This window comes from Lathamus discolor, chromosome Z (assembly GCF_037157495.1).
Source record: "Lathamus discolor isolate bLatDis1 chromosome Z, bLatDis1.hap1, whole genome shotgun sequence".
In the NCBI taxonomy this organism is placed as follows: domain Eukaryota; kingdom Metazoa; phylum Chordata; class Aves; order Psittaciformes; family Psittacidae; genus Lathamus; species Lathamus discolor.
Genome location: NC_088909.1, coordinates 72153635 through 72160769, shown reverse-complemented (window position 1 = coordinate 72160769; position 7135 = coordinate 72153635).

Here is a 7135-nt window from a genome sequence, read left to right as displayed (position 1 = left end):
GGACCTTAAGATCATGAAGTTCCAACCCCCCCTGCCATGGGCAGGAATGCCTCACACTAGCCCACATTGCCCAGGGCTCTGTCCAGCCTGGCCTTGAACACTGCCAGGGATGGAGCATTTATCACTTCTTTGGGCAACCTGTTCCAGTGCCTCACCCCCCTCACAGTAAAGAACTTCTTCCTTATATCTAACCTGAACTTCCCCTGTTTTGGTTTGAACTTGCCCCTTGTCCTATCACTACAGTCCCTGATGAAGAGTTCCTCTCCAGCATTCTAACAATGAAAAGTGTATCCTGATGTTCAGAGGGAACCTCCTGTGTTTCAGTTTGTGCCTGTTGCCTCTGGTCCTGTATCCTGAGTTCAGCTGCAGCCGTTATTTTTCTCCTTCCTAGTAGCTGGTGCAGTGCTGTGTTTCAGCATTAGTCTGAGAACAATGCTGATAACACAATGATGTTTCAGTTGTTGCTAAGTAGCACTTACCATGGTCAAGGACTTTTCAGTCTCATGCTCTGCCAGTGAGGAATGGCACAAGAAGCCAGGAGGGAACAGAGAAAAGACACCTCACCCAAACTAACCAAAGGGGTATTACTCCATAGCAAGCACGTCACGCCCTGAAGGCCCAGATCACTGCTCAGGTTGGGCTGGGTATTGATCAGCAGGAGACGAGCAATTGAATTGTGCATCACTTGTGTTTGCTGAGGGATTTTTTGTTTGATTGTTTATTTTACCTGTTTAGTTTTATATTCCCCCCCCCTTGTTATTTCCCGCATCATTATTATTAGTAGTAGCAATTTTATATTGTACTGGCAACATCCATCTTGCCATTTTATTCTCAAAACCTGAGTCTCCTGTGCAGGTTCCTTGACCTTACTTTGTTTTATGGCAAAACCGGCTTTCAGCAGGATTTGGATTATTTTCCTCCCTTTCTCAAAGACTTCTTCCGCTGTATTGTCCCACACAATAATGTCATCAATGTATTGCAGGTGTTCTGGAGCTTGCCCCTGTTCCAGTGCAGCCTGGATCAGTCCATGGCAGATGACGGCTGCATTTCCACCCCTGGGGCAGTCGGTTCCAAGTGAACTGGACACCCCTCCAAGTAAAAGCGAACTGTGGCCTGCACTCTGCTGCCAAAGGAATTGAGAAAAATGCATTGGCAATATCAGTCATGGCATGCCACTTGGCTGCCTTTGGCTCTAATTCATACTGAAGTTCTAGCATGTCCGGTACGGCAGCAGTCAATGGCGGTGTGACTTCGTTCAGGCCACGATAGTCTACTGTTAGTCTCCGCTCCCCGTTAGACTTTTGCACTGGCCATATGGGGCTATTAAAGGGTGAGCGGGTCCTGCTGATCACTCCTTGGCTCTCCAGTCTACAGATCAGTTTATGGATGGGAATCAGGGAGTCCCGGTTGGTGCGATACTGCCACCGGTGCACTGTTGTGGTTGTGATTGGCACTTGCTGTTCTTCGACTTTCAGCAACCCCACAACAGAAGGGCCCTCTGAGAGACCAGGCAGGGTGGACAGCTGCTCAGTTTCCTCAGTCTCCAAAGCAGCAATACCAAAAGCCCATCAATACCCTTTTGGGTCTTTGAAGTACCCTCTCCTGAGGTAGTCTATGCCAAGGGTGCATGGAGCCTCTGGACCAGTCACAATGGGGTGCTTTTGCCAAGAAAGAGGGAAGTGAGTGAGTGGCTGCATGGTTCTGAGTTACCAGCTGGGCTTAAACCACAACATCCTGGGCACCACTGGAAAGAGCCTGGCTCCATCCTCTTGGTACCCTCCCTTCAGGTGTTTGAACACATGAATCAGATCCCCATTGAGCTTTGTCCTCTCCAGGCTGAGCAGTCCCAGCTCTTTCAGCCTTTCCTCACAGGAGAGGTGCCCCAGTCTCTTCACCATCTCTGTGGCCCTTCCCTAAGCTCTCTCCAGTATGTTCATGTCTCTCTTGTGCTGGGGAGCCCAGTGCTGGTCCCAGCACTCCTTGTGTGGCCTCGCCAATGCTGGGGGCAGGGGAAGGATCACCTCTCTCAGCCTGCTGGCCACACTCCTCCTCATGCAGCCCAAGATGCCATTTACCTTTGTTGCTGTACTGGCACATTGCTGGTTATGTTCAGCTTGGTGTCCACCAGGACCCCCACCCAGCCTTTTACTGCAAAGCTGCTTTACAGAAACTTATTTTGTCTGGAAATGTTTCCTACTGACAAAGAGTTAAACTTCCTAAGGAAAACTCTCACAACTGAACTGTGTAATGCCAATAGCAGCAGCAATAACAACATTATTGTAAATTTATTTGCCAGCACTCTTACAACATCCAGCATGGCTGCTCAGCGTTATATTTGAGACAGCTCCAAAGCCAGCCTATGCAAACGCTTCAGGACTCCCACTGCTGGAGGATTTGCAGCAGTAGCAATGCAATGGTGAGAGACGGCAAAAGATCCTCGCTTCCCGGGGAGAATTGTCCAGGGAGAAAAATACAGATGTCTTCGATTTCAGCTCAAACGCTAGGAAAGTCTAATGTAGAGTCAGGCAACACCCACCCACCTCACCCACCCACACCTCTTTTGTTTCTGATGAAACACAGCAGTACAGGGGAGGGAAATGAGATAGTTTTCTGCACATAATTGGAAAACAAATGCTGCATTGGAAAACATTTAAAAAACAACTTTGATTTTCGCAAGCATTCACCAGGTTGTTTCTCTGCCTCTCACCCTCCCTAAAACCTCCTTGTCGGGAGCTGTTGTCATGCAGAAAATCTTGAACGGTGAAGCAGAAGGAGAATAACCTGCTATATTAGCTGTGCAGGAAATTAACGCTTTCTGGAACTGTGTGTTCCTGAGGCCAGGAGCCAGGGTGAAAATGAGAGGGGTCTTGGCACTGTGGTAGAGAGGACCACTGTTGTGTCCCTAGAGCAACACTCACCTATTGGTATCACCTCTGTTTGGGGATGGGTTGATGGGGTACGGTCTCAGTTTTGGTGAGGGGTTAACATGGCATGGTCTCAGTTTTGGTGGGAGGCTGATGTGACCTGGCCTTAGTTCTGCTGGCTGGTTGAGGTGACATCATCTTAGTCCTTCTCCGCTGGGTTAACACAGCTTGAGCAAATGAAACCCACAAACCCATTCAGGTGCCTCTACAGAGAAATGCTGCCTTTTCCCAAAATAAATCCATAGCACCCGGCAAAGGAAACCACCAGCCCGGGGTGGGGGGATGGAGCTTTCCAGGGTGTAGGGAGCGTGGAAAAGGGGGATCCTGAGAGCTGAGGGGGAGCGGGTGGGCAGGTGGGGAGACAGGGCAGCGCTGACCCTCGCCTGCCCGCCCCGGGGTTGCTCGGCTGTCCAAGGGGAAGGCTTCTGCTGCCTTCCCCCTTGCATAGCCGAGCATCCCGGGGGCAGTCAGGCTGGCATGAGCGAGGGGCGGCGGACATGTTAGCGGAGGCGCACGCCCCGGCTGCGCCACCGGGGGAGCGGGCGGGCGGTAAGATGGAGGCGGCGGAGGGCATCTGAGGTGAAGCGAGGCGGAGCCAGGCCCGGGGACGCCCGTCCCCCTTCCCGGGGAGGAGAAGGAGGAGGATGGGCTCTGGCTGGAGGAGTGGGGGGAGACGGGGGTGGAGGTGGGGGGGGGATGCTGGGACCGGGGCATCTCCGCCGCACACACACAGGCGCGGCCGCGGAGCTATTAATAACCTGGAGCGGTGGCTGTAATACTCAGCACCCCCCCCCCCGAAATTAAACTCACCACCACCCCCCCCCCCAAATAATAGTTGTTCAACTGTGGGGCCGCCGGCTCCCAGACTGCCCGCCCCGGTTACGGTCTGATGCTACGCTCTGCCAACCTCTCCATAAAAGCAAACAAACAAAAAAACAATAAAAAATTAAATTAAACATGTATTTTATATATTTATGACGTAAATATTTAAGTATTTTATCTATGCTGTAGGAATATGTAATATACATGCGTGTTTATTATATAATACGCATGCACAATGTGTATGTATTATACGTAATATATAAAAGTATAGAAAGATAAGTGTCTACATTTCTGTATTTAAATGTAATATCATAAAACACGATTTTAATATATAAATTACATGTTTTTCTTTTATACGTACAGAATGTATGAAATAACATCACTTATATGTATGTAAGTGTATATATTGCAGGTGGCAGTGGCGGCGGTGAGGGCTGGGAAGGATGACGCCGTGGGCTTGCAGGGGCCTCCCGCGGTGGCAACAGCAGAACGGTAATTCAGTCAGGGGAAGCAAGCCACTCTGAAGTAAGCCCCTCTCCGAGCTACATCGCGGGTAGGAAGGAAAAGAGCCGCAACGCCCGGGGCGCGGTGTCACCGCGGCAGCGGGTGCGGGGGCCCTGTGGGGGGGCGGGGGCTGTTTCCATGCGGCTCACGTGTGCCGGTCGCGGGCGGGGGGGCGGTCCCGGCACCCCCGATCTAGGGCAGTTTGTTCAACTGCGGTAACGGGAGCTCGATGTTCCCGCAGCGCGGGGATTTCTGAGAACTGGGGCTGTGTCCTCAGGTGAACCCGGCTGCTCGCTTCCCCCTGCCTGCTCCAGCCACTTAAAGCGGCGATGCCAGCAAGGAGGTGGGACCCACCCCTACCGAAGCCGCACGTACGCCTGCAGCCCGCAGTGCGGAGCGGGGCTGCGGGCAGGTCGGGAAGGGAGGGCAGCGGTGCCCGGCGGACCCTCCGCACGGAGGTGGCTCCTCTGCGAGGTCCAGGGTCTCCGTCTCCAAGCGACCCCCTGCCTGCATTGAGATCCACCTCCACCCTCCAGGACCTCATGCCTCCCTGGAAGCTCGTTGCATTTCCATCCCTATCCCTATTTTTCTTTTTCTGTAATGAAACATAACAACACCTTGTCCAGGGAGTGAGTTGCCCGACGGTGATCACTTATCACCTGTATCATGGCACCCCTTCTCCATGACAGCTTTCAGGTGTAAGGGCAGAGCTGCCATGAACTCTTGCTGTCCCACCAGTGTTAACTAGGAAGTGTCAAAGGCCTTGCATGCAAAGCCGCTCAGCAAACTTACCTGATGAGCTTTGACCTAGCGCTCCATGACAGAAATGACAGAAAACTATTTTCACGGGGTATGGTAGTCCAAATCTCGAGAAAGCAGGGGTGGTGGGTTTGAAAGAGTTTATGAACAATGTGAACCATGGAATCAACCACTGAACATTGAATTGCATCCTTCAAACCTAGCTGTAAACTGAGGCTGATCCGCACCCAGTCCACCCTCCTCGCCATGTAAGCTACGTGCCTGCTGCCACCAGTTGATATTCCATTGGGTGTCTTTGCTGCAGTTGAAGGTAGATGTTCCCAAATTAACTTTAGTCTGGTTTTCTACTTTTGAACTTGAGACTCACACACCCATGCTCATGCTGAAGGATGGTGTCTGATGCAGGCTGCAAAATCCATCTGGGATCTTGGGTGCGTGCTCAAGCAGCTAGCCCACGCTGAGCTCAATGCTGCCATGGCTACACCGCTGCAAACACCCAAAGTGGGTTTACACCCAGATCTCTGGTGCCCCCGTGGGCTGTAATTTCATTGAGGCACAGACGTCCCTTGGGTACCCACCACCTGCAGAGGTAAGCCCTAGGAGGGAGGAGCCGTCCTTCGTTCTGAGGCTCAGGACCAGCAGGGTTGGTCACAGGACATTAAGGACACCAGCTGCAATTCAGGGGATCCTACAAAGCACTCCTGACCGAGGCGTACAATCAGTACCAGCTTGCACAGTATGGATGGAAATATGACAAAAGGAGTTAAAAGTAAGAACAGAGATACACTAATTCTGAGTACTAAACAGGAAGCAAACATGTTCTCCATGTCCACAATGATTGCTTTTAAAGAAAGTTGAGTTTGAGTGCATTTCTTCAAGAGGTTAAAACACTTCCTTCCTACCACACCAGGCTTTGCAATGTCTGATGGAAAAGGTTGCCGTACTGCCCTGATAATATATGCAGGCAATCTGGGCAACACATTGGTATGAACGATACCACAGACGTGTAAAATACTCTACAGCGTGTTCATGTTTATATGACCACTGAATTACCATTCTGTAATGCTGCCAGAATATCAATCGCTTAACAAATGTTCAGCACAGTCACAGGCTTTAAGAACGCAGACCAGCAAACAGGCCATTCATCTCAGTGTATAGTTTCAGCCATTTCTAAACATCCATCAGAACTCAGCACCTTGTCAAATCATATGAAGCTTACACCACATGTAGATTCTAGGGCCCTGATGAATGGAAAAAGTCAAAGCGGAAACTTAAGTATAAAATTCCATTGGCATCACTTCGTAAGTGTCATTTAAACCTAATTAGCTTGGAGTCTTGGAGCTTCTACATCAAAATGAAAGGCATCATTTTTTTCTTTAATAGGCAATGTATCCTTGAAAGCACACTAAAAGTATTTTAACTAGATGCCAAGAGTTAGCTTAAAACAAAACAAGCTAGCAAACAAAAACAGTTTGGCATTTTGTCTGTTGGTTATTAACACTTCTCTCTCTGAACTGTAGAAATTAACGTAAGAGGTATGTAACCGAGGATTTGTTAACGTGACTGATGCTCAGACTCAGTTTAGGCGAGTCATCTCTTGGGAGGTGACTCTTGTGTCACTGAAAGGTGGACGACAACATCTCTTAGAGGGAACTTTTGGATGATGTCACCCACAGAAGTTCTAAAAGTGCTGTGAAAGAAAGCTGGCAGATGGGCAATTCAAACCTACGTCCTGGATATCCAGAGTAATGAACCCGGGGGGCAGCTTTCCGTGAAAAAGCCTGTTGCCCCTCTAAAGGAAAGAGAAGGTTGTAGTCACCAGTACTAAACACAGAAGGACGCATGTATCAGCAGCGGTAGCGGTAGAGGAACGACAACCAGCTCTGTTCCTCCTTCCCATCAGAACCGGAGATCATGGACTCTGCCTGGTACCTTGTAAGCACTAGAGGCCAACCCATGCGGGATCAGACGGGAAAATTGCTCCAAGAATGGGGTGAAAGTGACCTCATCCCTTGATGACTGCCCTGTTACATAAATTGTTCTATTCATGTTTTCTATTTGATCACCCTACAGATCATCCAGATACAGGGGTAGCCACTAGTTCTTTTGTCTTGTTTGTGGTTTGT